At 47.6% G+C, this 14,281-nt stretch overlaps 1 protein-coding gene across 7 annotated transcripts in view; it reads right to left on the reverse strand.

The window, feature by feature from the left end:
- The window catches only part of UGT8 (UDP glycosyltransferase 8), a 570,821-nt gene that overhangs the window by 15,579 nt on the left and 540,961 nt on the right, over positions 1–14,281 (reverse strand). The window lies entirely within an intron of this gene.

Consider the following 14,281-nt stretch of genomic DNA (forward strand, 5'->3'; position numbering starts at 1 on the left):
TTTTGCCGTGTTCCCTAAGGGAACTGCACAGGTTTCTGCCTAACAGATGGTAGCATGTGAAATATCTATGCCGAGGTGGTGGGTTGGTGTAGGTTTTGGAAAGCCTACAGTGAAGAGGGGGAAGAGCCAGTGCAGAGCGAGGCAATAATTATGGTGAAGAAAGGGAAGTGGGAAGAAGGTGTGAGGAATGAGATAAAACAAGTGGGTGGGATGTTTTCATCGTAGGTGGTGAGGTGGCGCTGTGTGAGCTGACAATAGAGTGGAGGGATTTGATGGAGAGGGATTGGAATGTGAACAAGCACGTTATATGGGTATCAGGTAATAATATCGCCATATATATGGTCGCCATAAATAATATCGCCGGGAAAATGTTGTGGCGATATTATTTAGGTGACCATATATATGGGGACAGGGGCAAAAAAGAAATGTAAAAAACAAAACAAAAACAAAAATTGGGGGGTATACAGGGGTGTCCCCCGCATGTTCCATGCAAAATGTCACCACAAAAAACGGACATTTTTCGGCGATATTTTTGCATGGCGAGATTTTTGTGGCAACATTATTGCATGGAACCGTTATATGTTGGTGGTATGCTGGTGGTTTCGCCATTGTTGGTTCATTGAAATTGGTTGTTGTGTTATATGGTATGCATTGTACTGATGAAGTGTTGATCTATTCTTGAAGCGGGAATGTGGGGGTTTGGATGTTGGGAAGGGTCTGACTTCGATTCAAACAGCTTTAAAGGAATATGTTGGATGCAGCTTTGCATTTTGAAAGCTTGTGATTGGATCATTAGATTTGATGCCTGCAATATTTTTAGGGTGTTTGTTGGTACTGCAGATATTTTCTAGCTTCATTGCTTTTTCTCTCTCCTGCATCAGTAGGTTTGGAGCTCCCCCAAGGTGCCGTCTTCGACCTTTTCCTAACTCATTGTGTTTAGCCACAATACCTCATTGTAGTTTGTTCCTTCATCGTTTAACTATTTTATTGTCATTTGTGAGACTAAGGAAGTTCAGAAAGTCTTTCCTTGCTCTATACAGTCTGAGCAGCTAGTGAACAGTGGTCATTTGGTCTGCTGGACTTTGCTCACCTTCCATTGCTGTGCAAAGGTTTGCAAGATGTTGATTCCTCACGCTCTCTTCTTGCTTACATATTCTGCCATTTAATTCAGAAGTCTGTATATTACGTCCAGTAGTTTTAGACATTGGTTCTTTGTGGATGTGTTGGTAATACTTCACTGCATGCAGAATCAGTGAGCATGCAACCCCCCACACTGCTCTAGCAGTTGGCAATTGCATGTACATTTTCCCTTTGAGTCCCCCCTTGTCCCTCTGGGATTTTATCAGATGTTATTGTTTCTTCCCATGAATGTCTACTATGGGTCTACTGCTGAGTCCTTTTTATGGTTGTTGCTTAGACTCGGCTACTAGGGTGCATAATGATATGGTTTATCTCTATGAAGGTGCTGCTTCTTTCTGTGCCTTTTCTTTTTTCCTCTATAAATTTTAATGATCTGGCTTTGGAAGTGAGCATTTCTTACCGATGTGGAATGAAAGAGTTTCAGCAGAGGGATGTGCATCGTGCATGCCAACATGTTCCATTCCATCAGGGAGATGGTAGCCCTGTCATGTTCTCTTGTTTGCTTTCTACAATGTCGAGTCCTGGGTTTTCTCATTGTAGATGCGGGACTACAAGTCCCAGGGAGCAAAGTTAAAACCTGGATCAGATGAATATTTCCAGAATAGAATGGGGCATGTTGGCATGTGCGGTACAATAATCATAGGCCCACGGGTGCATGCTGCTGAGATAACTCTATCTTAATCAGCATACCTGGCTCTTCACCTAAAAACACATAAGGGAATGCAGTGAACCACCCGACCTACCTCCACGACCGACACCTGGAAGAGTACACCACTGATTACAGACCCGGCCATAGACCAACAGGCCTGACGATATCTAACTCCACCACCTAGAGCCTCTGCCCAGACTTGAAACCTGAATTGTAGCGGCACCTATGTAACCTGACAGAATATATTCATCACTTCATCCACAGGAACTCTGTACGCTCTGTGGGCTGGAGTTATCTACCGCCATTAAGCAGGGGTGACTGTGCTAGACTCGCAACCCAGCACCAATAACACTCATGAGCTTGATCACGGCTATGCAATTGTGCACTGTGCAATCGGTCCAAGAGGGCACATGCCTGCTAATTCTATGCATCTGTAAATCCAAGAGCAGAGTAGATACCAGAGGGCCATCTAGCAGTTGTCCTACTAATCACACCTACTAGTGAATGTATATAGCAGAACTACCTACCAGTAATCTATCTAGCAGAACGAGCAACCCAAGCACTAATAGCACTTATAAACGTGGTAATTTCCCCATAAATATGCACTATGCTACCAGTCCAGGAAATGCCCCTGCTTGCTAATCCTACACATCTGGACATCCCTGTGGAGATGTATTTAGCAAGGAACGTTCTAGCCTTTATTCTTTGCCAATCCCAACTATCTGGGAATGTCCTAGTAGAACTAACCATCAGGGATTCTATTCAGCAGAACTGCCGACCGAGAACGCTGCTAGCACCTATACAGTAACAACATGAGTTTTGGGACAGATCTGCCTGTCACCACCCATCAGTCTTTGCCAAAACAATCTGACCCATCAAGAAACAGGGAGATACCATGCCCTCGACATGCACTGGAAGCTCAACAGGAACAAGGTCCCACTGGAAAACACACAGACACTCAAACACACCTCTATGCTAACTCTTGCCTTTGCACCAACAAACAATAGAATTCTGCTAGACCCGTTGATTACTTCGGCCTAGCTGCACACATACTTACACACATCCACGTTCACCTCAACACTCTTTAGAATGCAGCTATACCCCTCTAAATCGGCGTAGCTGCACACATACCGTCATTCTCAAACACCAGAGCCACCAGAATGCAAATACCATGGTCCATTGGTCTTGCTGCACATATTCTACTGATGTTACACAACCACTGCATCACACCTAGCACTAGTATGCAGCTACACACCACCTATTGTACACTGACAGAGTGCACCCAAGCACATCTTACCACACTACTCTCTCCATTGACCTGGGCTGCGGTCCCTGAAGGTGTTCAAACCACAGTGCTTTGGAATCATAACAATGGTAAAAGGCACTATATAAATGCCCAATAACATAACATAACATATGTATGTATATGTGTATGAGTCTGGGATAGCTCATGAGTAAAGTGCTGGTCTCTGATATAAGCGAATTTCAAATCCCACAATGCCACTAATTTAGCTTTTTATCCTATCCGAGGTCAATAAGTCGAGTGGCATAATTTGGGATAATAATAACAAATGTTATTACAATGTTTAGAAGAGTGAGAAATTCTCCATGAAGACCTTTATAATAAAACACATTATTTATTATTATTATTATTATTATTATTATGACTTGAACCCTAGTTTTATAATATATCTGACAAGTTCTGTCTCATACTAGAGCTTTGAACCTGCTGACTTCTCTACCTTTTTTTTAATGTCAATTTATCTATTTATGAATCTTGTTCAAGATGTATTATGTCATGTGGGTGATACTTTGTTGTCATTATTTGCGCCTTTTAAGTACAATAGTATTAACAATTTTCTCCCAAAAACGGACTATTACATTCCTCCAATGTTCCGACTATTGACTTTAATGGGCCGCACTTAGCACAGCCTTCTCGATACGATCGTGTCTGTAAAGTGAGGCGCATTTATTTATATGGACCGATGAAGGGGGTAGTCACCCAATTGATATTAAAGAAGAATGGACGGCAGATATGCGCTAACTTCAGAAATACTAAACATGTGGCCACTACATTTGCGGGCGCGCACTGATACAGGGGATCCAGTATTTTCAGGGAGCATAGCTCATGCCAATGAGCGAATACATATTGCGTGTGTGCATGCTTCATATCAACAAAACATGTGAAGGGGCAAAGTTGCCTTGAGGATGCGTTCTACATGTGTGTCACCCAGGAGTTTGCAGACATGCATAGTACACTCACAGGATGTCCTAGAGGAGTGGCATAGGAAGGTTCATTGGAGCCCCTGTCAGCGCGCCCCTCCCCCCAACCAGGAGCCTGTTTCTCCCAGCATCCTCTGTCTGGGTGCCACGCCCACTTTGAATGGAGCAACGGCAGGGAAGTGACGGGAAACTGGCAAGCAATGCTTTACAAAGCGACCATAACATATTTCAAAGAGGCTGAAATCGGACATCTTCCTGCGGGTTCTGGTACTAAATGTGAGGAAAAAGCATTGGACAGGAATCTTCTTTTATTAAGGGTGCCCTCGTAAATGCCCATGTCTTCATAACCCACATTGTATTATACAAATTGATATTACACAGATTTCAGAGTTAAACAAGACGCATTTTATTACAGAAAAATCCACAAGGCCTTCTGGGGCCTAGGTCCGCAATACCTTTAACTCCCCCTTTGGAAATATCTTCCTACTCAAGCTCTTTGCTCCTCCACCTCCCTCCAAGCAGCAAGTTGGTGTTAGATCTCTTTCTTCGGCTGGGGCCTCCCTCTGGAACAGCCTCTCTGCCTCTTTGAAAGTTGAGGAGAACCATCTTCCATTCCGAAAGCACCTCAAGACCTTCCTCTTTGCTTCTGCTTTCTTTCTTTCTCTCCCCTGCTGATCTCTGTCTGTTACTGCACTGGGCACCTGGCTACCCTCTGAATTCGGGTCCAGATCCATGCCCACCCAGCTGCATACCCGCACTGCCTCCTGGCAACCATTGCACTTGAGTGTGTATCTGCAACCCTACAGTTCCCTTACCTGCACTTATTAGACACCCTTTGTCTGTGCTTAATTCTTGCACTTGCCTTCTGCTGACCGCACTACCTGCTGTTGTTTTGATCACATGTTCAGCACTTTCCACTCCTCTCCTGCCCTTTGCACTTTCCCCTTTCCCTCTCCCCTGCACTTGCGCATTCTCAGGTCACTGGGCCTACTAAGATCATTGTTTTGTCCTCTCCTGTATCCCTTCCGGTACAACGTCCTTTCATTGCAGGATGTATTTTCGCGGGGGGTTTTGAAAAAAACCAACACATTTTTTAGAGGGGTTAGTAAATTATATATATGGGGTGTGGGTTTTTGGGAATAAATACAAATGAAAGAAAATGGGGGTTTTGGGGGCGAATCCGCCCTAAAAATAATGAAAAAAAAATTTGATGGGTTTTTCCGTAAAAAAAATTGCGGTAAAAAACCCCACGAAAAAACATCCTGCAATGAAATTACATGGAACCTCCATTCCTTGCCTTGTCTTGCCTTGAAACACTTGTGTATGGGCGCGATATAAATAAAATATCATAGCATATCACTGCGCCCACCCCCTTTGCCCCTCTGAAAGCCCCCAGAGAAACTCAGGCCCCCTGCCATAGCCCAAGAGACAACCCCTAAGGGCTCTCCTCTTGTAGGGCCCTTGCCGTGCCTCCATAGGGGTGCACTCGTATATGCCCATGTCTTCATAACCAACATTGTATTATACAAAATGTATATCACATGGATTTTGGAGTGAACAGGCCGCATTTTATTACAGAAATATCCACACTGATTCTGACGGCGACCCCACAGGTCTTTCACATCATCCATCATCGGTTAACATGACCTTGACCCTAGCAGCCCTGCCGACCTGCCAGCTGCCTGACTGGCCTGCTGGATGTCTGAGCTGTCCCAAGGTCAATTGCATAATCCAGTGTTGAGCTGGAAAGTTCAATGCCCAAGCCTGGTCTAAATATCCACCCAATGGGCAACCCAGGGGGCCACCTTCGCTGTCCACACCTGCTTGTCCTAGGACGCGAGTGGACACCTCAACCCACAACCCGGGTAGCACATTCATAATTCATTAGTTCATCTTAGTTCAGCATTTTGGTCATGGTCTGAACATTTTCCATAATCCATTCAGTAAGTCCCGTCAACAGTGCCACAGGGCTGATTTGGGCTATTGTCCAACAGCCCACCCCCACAGTACAGCAAATCAAACATCAATGTCCTGTCGGACAATACCAAAACTTAGCACAGGCCACCATCCACCTCATTACAGGTGAATACTATATAGTTTTGCTCTGGTAAAAAATGTGGTTGGTGTGTAGCCTCTGATGCCTGTGCACCCCGTCTTAATTATTTTACTCACTGTCCTTTTGCTCCTTGAAACACTTAAGTTCAGTGTGGGAGGATCCCCCCACAAGAGGAGCAGATGTGCTTAATTCTACACGTGGCACCTTTTGAACAATAATTCTTGTTGAACTGCCAGCATGCAACTTTGGGTCAAATAACCCACTTTCAGGGTACCCAGAGTCGTGCTCTGTCACACCAAAGGAAGTAAAGGCTCCAGCATGAGCTCCTGCAGGGGTCATCTCATCAACCAACTATTGACATCCCTCTGACCCCATCTCATCTCGGGCCAATTTACCTTCATCTGATGAAAGCGTGTATCGTACTTCAGCCGCGGCACCTGATTGTACTTGCGCTGTGCCGACACAATGGTGTTGAGATAATAAAATACCCCCTTACTCAATCCAGGCTTCTTTTCAATTAGGATACTAGCATATATGGCAAAACCTGTAATCCAACTCGACAGACTTATATCGACCCATATTTTCTTGGGTTTCAACCATGTGTCCTTCCTTTCCTGCTGCTTTTCAGCCACCATCGCCCTATGGATCAAATCAAACACATCCACATATTCCCCTTTCCAAATTTTGTCTTGAACTTCACTGGTCAGATGCAAATATAAGCTACCCACAGGGGATGGCAGGAGAGCAACACTACCAGATGCCCTTGCAGTTAAAAAAGCAGCCCCCTGTACTCCGGGCAGCATCGTTGCCGCTCCTTTCGCCAGTTTTCCCAGACCATACCCGCATGGGGCAGCCACACTGCTCACTGTTGGTGCTGCAGGCAAAGAAGTGACCATGGGTACAGCGGGAGGGGAAGGGACAGACAGAGGGTCCCCCACTGTAGACACCCCAACCTGTGACACCCCCATTAACGGAGGAACACTGAACCCTAATGCCAGTTGCACCCCCCACCCCCAGTCCTATCGCCTGCCCTGGTGCCTGGCTCTGGGAACTTCCTAATCCCGTAGACAAACTGCCCCAATTGAAAGTAGGCAAAAACATTGAACTTTGGCTCGGGGACATGAAAGATTTTGGGCCATTCCAACCAAACATTACATGAGGAACTTGCACTTTGTGACAAAAAGGACCTTGTGGCAATAACGGCATCCCCTGTGACAAACTGGGAGTCATATTTTGTACAACATCGGGGATAGGCCACTCACCAGCTGGCATTCCCACAACTGGCACAGGTGGTGGTTGCATCATCCCATTCACTGGTGACACGCCTGGATGTACAGCCGTCAGTGCTTCGACAGCATGCTGAGACAACACTCCCTCGACAGGTTGGACAGCCAACCGTGCTTTCCGGGTCGTTGCTGCTCTCCCAGACTTTCTCACCTCCTTTGCTTGCGGCTCCAGGGTGGTGCCTGGCGCTTCCTGGGGCACCCAAGCCTTCCCCACTCTAGCACCTGGCGCTCTTGACATTGGCCGTGTTCAGGCACTTCCACAACTTTTGCATGCCTATCCAACATGTCAAGGACCCATTGCATGCCTTTCTCCCTGGCTTTGTCCAGAAACGTAGCCTCTAAGCTAGCTGTTCACGCTCCACTCCCTGCTCGCGCACTGGTGCCCCACCCATGCTCTTCCTCCTAGGAGCCATGACTGAGCTTCCCTCAATTAAACACATCGAGTAAATTACCTATGGGGGAGCACGTAGAGGACACACAATTACAATACATCCTCTCAATTATTCTAAATAAAAAGAGGGGCACCCAAATTAAAATGGACATTGCTGCCATTGCTAACTAAAAGACATTGACCCCCAAAAAGAAATTTTCTTTAAGGCGGCCCAATGCAAAGAAACTGCAGGGTTCAGCGAAACTCGGTTGCCCTTTCCTGTTGCCAGGCGGGTTTTCCCTATTGCCTTCATTTAATTGACCTCTTTGGATAAAACAGCTCCTAACACCCCAGTGCCACTGCATACTACTTGACCATAAATGAACATTATTAAGCAGTTGAATGTTGACTCATTTAACAATGAAATCCATCCTGTCCATCATCATATGAAGCTTTTCCTGTGCAGCATATAATCTTTGCCTGCTTGACAATAAGGAAACTCCCTGAGCGTTGAAATGTTCACCCATTTCAAATTACCAAATAATTATGTGCAGCGTATCCTGCACCGCACGCAATCTATAATGCCCTAGGAAAAACTGGGCACAATTACCCTGCCCAATTGCACCGGTGGTCCAGTGCGGGAGGCCTATCCATAAAAACAATTGTGCATTCCTCCCCTTTTAAGCTGGCATTCCCAGGCAGTCTCCCATTCCTGTATCAGCTGGCCTGAACCTGCTTAGCTTCAGAGCTCGGAAGCGATCATGCACTCTCAGGCACTCTGTGACTCTCTCAACTCTCTTCAATTATTCCCCAAAGCTCCCCCACTACACAAAAGGGGTTATGGTTACAAAGCAAGATCTAAGGCAGCTGTTAAAATAGCATTTATACCATTGGACAATGAACCCCATCAGAAGCACCTTGGCAACCAGTGCTGATGGTTCCAGAACACATTACCCCGAGCAGAGCATGCAACTTTTTTAACCACCAGAGCCGAGTGACCACGTCGCAATAATGTGCCGGAGGCCTGCCCTGCACACTCATCCAAAACATTCTTACTTTTCAACTGATATTCACTGGCAGTAAAATACAATTGTGCATTATTACACGGTTGGTGGTCTCCCATGCAAAAACAACCCGACTTCACCCTGTTTGGCTAAGGAAATGGGAAGCAATCATGCACCCCAGGGCACTCCACGGTCGTTCAAGCCTCTTCAATTTGCTTCCAAAGCTCTCCCAGGGACTGCGTTGCAATCTCCTGCAGAAGGCCTGCCCTGCAAAGTCATGCAAAACAATTGTGGATTTTGCTCTTTTAAAACTGATTTGTTCGGCTAATAACAAACAAGTGTGCATAATTGTCCCATAATTATTGTTACCAAGTATTGAACATTCATTTTTCCCAGCAAGTCTCCCATCCAAGCATAACTCAGTCCAACCCTGCTTAGCTTCATGGATCAGGACATAAGCAAGGGAAATCCAGCGACTGTGTTAAATTACCTTTGATTCCCGTTGGCTTGTATAGCCAGACATAAGACCCAGCATGAAAAACGCAGGCCGTAATAACATAGACGGTCCCTAAACCAGGGACTGTCAACAAAATTTCTCCTGGCACACACCAGTAGGCAAAGGCATCCAATAGCATCATGCATGCGAAAACAGCATGTAATACAATGGATGGTCCCTAATATAGGAACCATTGTACATTCTTCCCTGTGCTCACTGCAATACCCGCCCTCACTGGCCTAGCTATTTCAAAACAGTGCTCCGGACCGTCACGAAAACACGATGCAGTTCGCCATACACAGAAAGGACCATGCTGGAAATTCACTGTAAACAGGAGCGAGGACCCAGGAAAGCTCCTATAGTGGCCTGCACGTCCTAGCTGCAACCAAACTTTGGTCCTGATGGCGCGGTACAGTAGTGGGAAAGAGGAAAATGACTGGGCTCCGATGCCTTAAGTACCCTGACCCCACCGGATGCAGGTAGGGCAGCCACTCACCTGTACTTCCGCCACCATGCCCCACCCCCTTTACCCCTCTGAAAGCCCCCAGAGAAACTCAGGTCCCCTGCCATGGCCCACGAGGCAGCCTCGAAGGACGCAGCACTTGTAGGGCCATAGCGGCTCCTCCAATCTGCCAACACTTACTTTATGGATGTAAAGAAAAGATGTGGCCACTGTTGTGTGTTGGTCTAGTGTTTCCATTGGAGAGAGCGTCATGACGATGTCATGACGCCTCTCTAATAAAAGGGGTTCTGCTGGCACGCATAAGGCAGTGCAGCAGAGCCCCAGGAAGCGGCAACTAGTGTCTGTGGTCTTATTGGGGGGTCCTATTGCCCTGTGATCGCGGCCTGGTCTCAGGTCTTGCCTGGGTGCCCCCAGTGCATGCGCCGCTGTTGCTGGGGTGATCCCCAGCTTGGCTGTACCTGCCAGGTGATCCAGGCGCTGTAGGGTGATCCCTGTCACCCAGCCCCTGCGTGGACGCAGCGGATCCGGGCCGTGCCGGGTGGACCCGACACGACCTGTGGCCTGCCCCGGGAACCAGAGGTGGGCCACAACATTGGCAACAAGGGCGTTCCGCCCCGTGTGTGCACATCACTCGGGCTGCGGGTGCCCGTTCCAGAGCTGGTGCGGCACCAAGCCGCATGTTTGGGGGAGGGGCGGCCACAGCCACGTGTCAATGGAGCCGCTGCTTGCCCAGGGACCTTGTGCTGGACATCCACGCCGGTCATCTGGTGCCAACCAGTGGCTGGGCAGCTGGTGTGTGTGGCGGCATCCGCCGCGAGGTCCGGCCGTGGAGGGAGGTGTTGGCTTCCAAACAAAGGAAGGGACGGAGCCAACCCACCGACAGGCCCGCAGTGGCCAAGGGAGTGAAAGACATTGTTGAGGGTGACTAACTGGAGAGGAGTAGCCTCCTGGGGTAACAATCTAAACGTTGTCTGGTATTTTTCCAGCGTAGTGTGGCCTGCAAGGGACGTGACCTGCAAGAACTGGGATGCAACATCGAAGCCCCATGAACAAAGAAAAGGGGCAGGGCCGACTCCTCCAGGCCGCGGCAGTGAACAATCCTATCATCCTGCCAGCGGGAGGGATGTGAGAGTGCCCCATCAGGACCCGGGCTGCCACAGGGTGAAATCAACAAAGGAGTCACAATATCAAAACAGCACTTTGCTGTGCAAACAGTGCAGCCTGTAAGGGGCGTGGTCTCAATTGTTCGACCCCAGAGACATAGGCAAGGGGTACGGCCCTGGAATCCGGGCTGCAGCAGTGAAGTGGATCGCATTTGTACACAGCTGGCCCTGGCGGTGAGCCTGCAAAAGGGAGCCTGTGAACAACATGTCAACGGATAAGGGAGTTGAATAACATCTTGTCCTCCTCCCATCCCAATCTACAACTGCGAGACAATAGGGGGAGGAAGGTCCTCCCCTGGGGAGGGCTATGGGGCCCAGGCGCCCAGTGCTCGGAGGGCAGACGTGACAATCAACCCCTCATTGTGATTCTGCAGTGGGCCCAGACCACATCAAGGGTAGCGGCTCCCCTAGGAGTGCTTGTGCACCCGTGGGGACCTCGGCACAGAAGGGCCAAGGAACAGGGAGAATACCACCCGCCCAAACCAACTACAATACCCCAGGGGTAATGGCTCCCCGGGGGAGTGCTCCTGCACCATCAAAGAAGTCCACAAAAGGGGCAAGCACCCCAAGGATCACCAACCTTAATTACCTTGTAGGCCCGCCCAGTGCTCACCATGGCGGAGGACGACAACAAGGGGATATGCCGAGGACCGCTCACGCCACTGCATCACTTTGACGTGATGGGTTCACCTGCCAGTTTGGGCCCCCGGTGGACAGCCTGGGTGGAGAACCTGTAGCTGTATTTTGAGGTGGCTGAGATCAAGGATGCAGCCAAGCGCCCCACGCTCCTGTACTCTGCCGGACTGGCTGTTCATCAGTCATACGGTGCAGCCATCACAGCCCTGAACAAGTATTTCCGACCCATGGTCAATAGGGTCTATGAACTGTTCAGGATGAGGTGTGGGAGGTAGAAGGAAGAGGAGAGCCTTGATGTGTTCCATGGGAAGCTGCGCGGAATTGCACTGTCCTGCGACTTGGGAAACTTCGAGGGGGACTAGATCAGAGCGCAGATCATCTATGGCTGCATCTCCTCGAAGGTATGTAAACAAGTCCTGAGGGACCCGACGCTGACCCTCGACCGAATACTAGACCTCGGCCGTGCCCAGGAATTGGCAGAGGTGCGGGATTCAGTCATGGACTCGTCCAGACACCACGTCAAGCTGGAGGCCCCCATACAGCGAGTCAAGCTCGAGGAAGTGGCCACTGTTGGAAAGTGGCAAGGAGGAAAGCCCATGAGGAAGGTGGACTGGCCAAGGAGAGACCCCAGTGCCCCAATATGACATCAGTGTGGGTGGGATCTTCCACACCCGCAGGACTGCCCTGCGAGAGGACACATCTGTGGGAGGTGCGGGAAAGTGGATCACTTTGCACGGGTCTGCCCTGCCCCGACTCTAGCCAGCTTGGTGGAGGTATGGGGGGGAGTGAGTCGAAGGGGAGAAAGACCCCCAGAGTCGCGGCGGTCCAAGTGGCGGAAGATCCAAGGAGAATGCAGTATGATGTGGGAGAGGAGGAAGATGAAGAAAATGGATTCTTCTTGTCCTGCAGCAGTGCCACTGGCCTGTTCAATCCCAGAATATTCTGAGCACAGGCAGCCCATGGTCAGGCCCCGTGGTGTGCGGACTTGAACACACCTGTTGTTTGCCATGATAAAAGTTTTAACATACTGAGGGCTTCGGTATACCTATGGTGGCAAAAATTGCAAGACCAAAGAAAAAGTAGAACTGCTACTTCGAAGGTTCACACCAATTTTTTGTCAATAAAAGAAACAAAACATATAAGTTATATTGGGGAACCTTGAGATCTTGTACTAACGGAATTAATCCCTAAGTTCATAGCCCATGAAATTGTCCAGAAGGGAAAAAGAAACACACACACATCAGGGGCTGTGAATATACATGGTTTGTATTAAGACAAAACACAATTCTCTTGTAGACATTTACATATAACAAAATTCAACATTGTGGACAAAAACATAAGGTGAAGTCGAAATTGAAACAATATTCAACATGTAATGATCCTTAAATTCATAAAGGTTGGAAATCAGTTATTCAAAAATGCATCATTAAACTAAAAGCATAGCTGTTTGTCTGGGCAAGTGGGGTGTCAAAAACACATCATAACCCGCAAAAGAAACATATGGACATCAGAAGTGTTGATCGTTCTGCATTTCAAGGGACCTGTAAGAATCTAAGTCCTTAAAAAATTATACAGATTTTTAAAGTATCTGGTGTATGAGAAGCATCTTATCTTTCAGGTGCCAACGTTGTGGGGGGTAAAATGTTTGGGTTTAACCAAAAATGGATGTTGAAATTATACAAACAATATAGAACAACGGAACCCCGGTAGGTAGGTTCATACATCCCCTTGCGTGCAAAAAACGTTTTTCGGCAATATCATCCATCTTGAAGATACATCAGAGGCATTTGTGCTTTGTTGTGGCGGCCACCTTCATCAGGGCGATAAAGCGGTCACCAGATGGGATTGAGCCCGAGTATTATTCAAACATAGGTATCTGCACCTGTAACTGGAACTTTGAATGATTTGGCACAGTGCGCCGGAAATCCTGATGGTTGTTGAACCATTTTACTTTAGAAAGATACAAACTGAAGATTGGACAAGGAACCAGTGACAGCACACTTATTTAATACACAGATAGAACTTTGTGGCACCAGGCAGACATGGGACAAATCGTCATTGTCTTAGAAACGTCAATCAATTTGCTTCAGGTTCATCTTTGCGACATCCTCCTCTACTAAGGGGCTGCTTTATCGCCCTGATGAAGGCGGCTACCACATAAAAGCACAAATCCCTCTGATGTATCTTCAAGATGGATGATATTCCTGCCGAAATGTTTTTTGCACGCAAGCGGGATGTATGAACCCACCTACAGGGGTTCCGTTGTTCTATATTGTTTGTATAATTTCAACATCCCTTTTTGGTTAAACCCAAACATGTATATTCACAGCCCCTGATGTGTGTGTGTTTCTTTTTCCCTTCTGGACAATTTCATGGGCTATGAAATTAGGGATTAATTCCGTTAGTACAAGAGTTTAAGGTTCCCCAATATAATTTATATGTTTTGTTTCATTTATTGACAAAAAATTGGTGTGAACCTGCGAAGTAGCAGTTCTACTTTTTCTTTGGTCTTGTGATAAAAGTTAAAGTTTGTGTGTAGATGTTAGGTGGTGCTCGGACTGGAATGCACCCAATGTTTTCAGTCATGATGTAGGGGCTCAGGGGGTGCGCAGACTAGAATGCACCCAGCTGGACACGCAGAGGGTCGCTGTTTTGCAGTGGGGCATGATTTTTCTTTGTTATAATAAAGGAGGGATGTTGTGTGTTGGTCTAGTGTTTCCATGGGAGAGAGCGTCATGACGATGTTATGACGCCTCTCTAATAAAAGGGGCTCTGCTGGCAGGCAGAGGAAAGGG

Source organism: Ambystoma mexicanum, chromosome 6q (assembly GCF_040938575.1).
Source record: "Ambystoma mexicanum isolate Mex_15411 chromosome 6q, UKY_AmexF1_1, whole genome shotgun sequence".
Lineage (NCBI taxonomy): Eukaryota > Metazoa > Chordata > Amphibia > Caudata > Ambystomatidae > Ambystoma > Ambystoma mexicanum.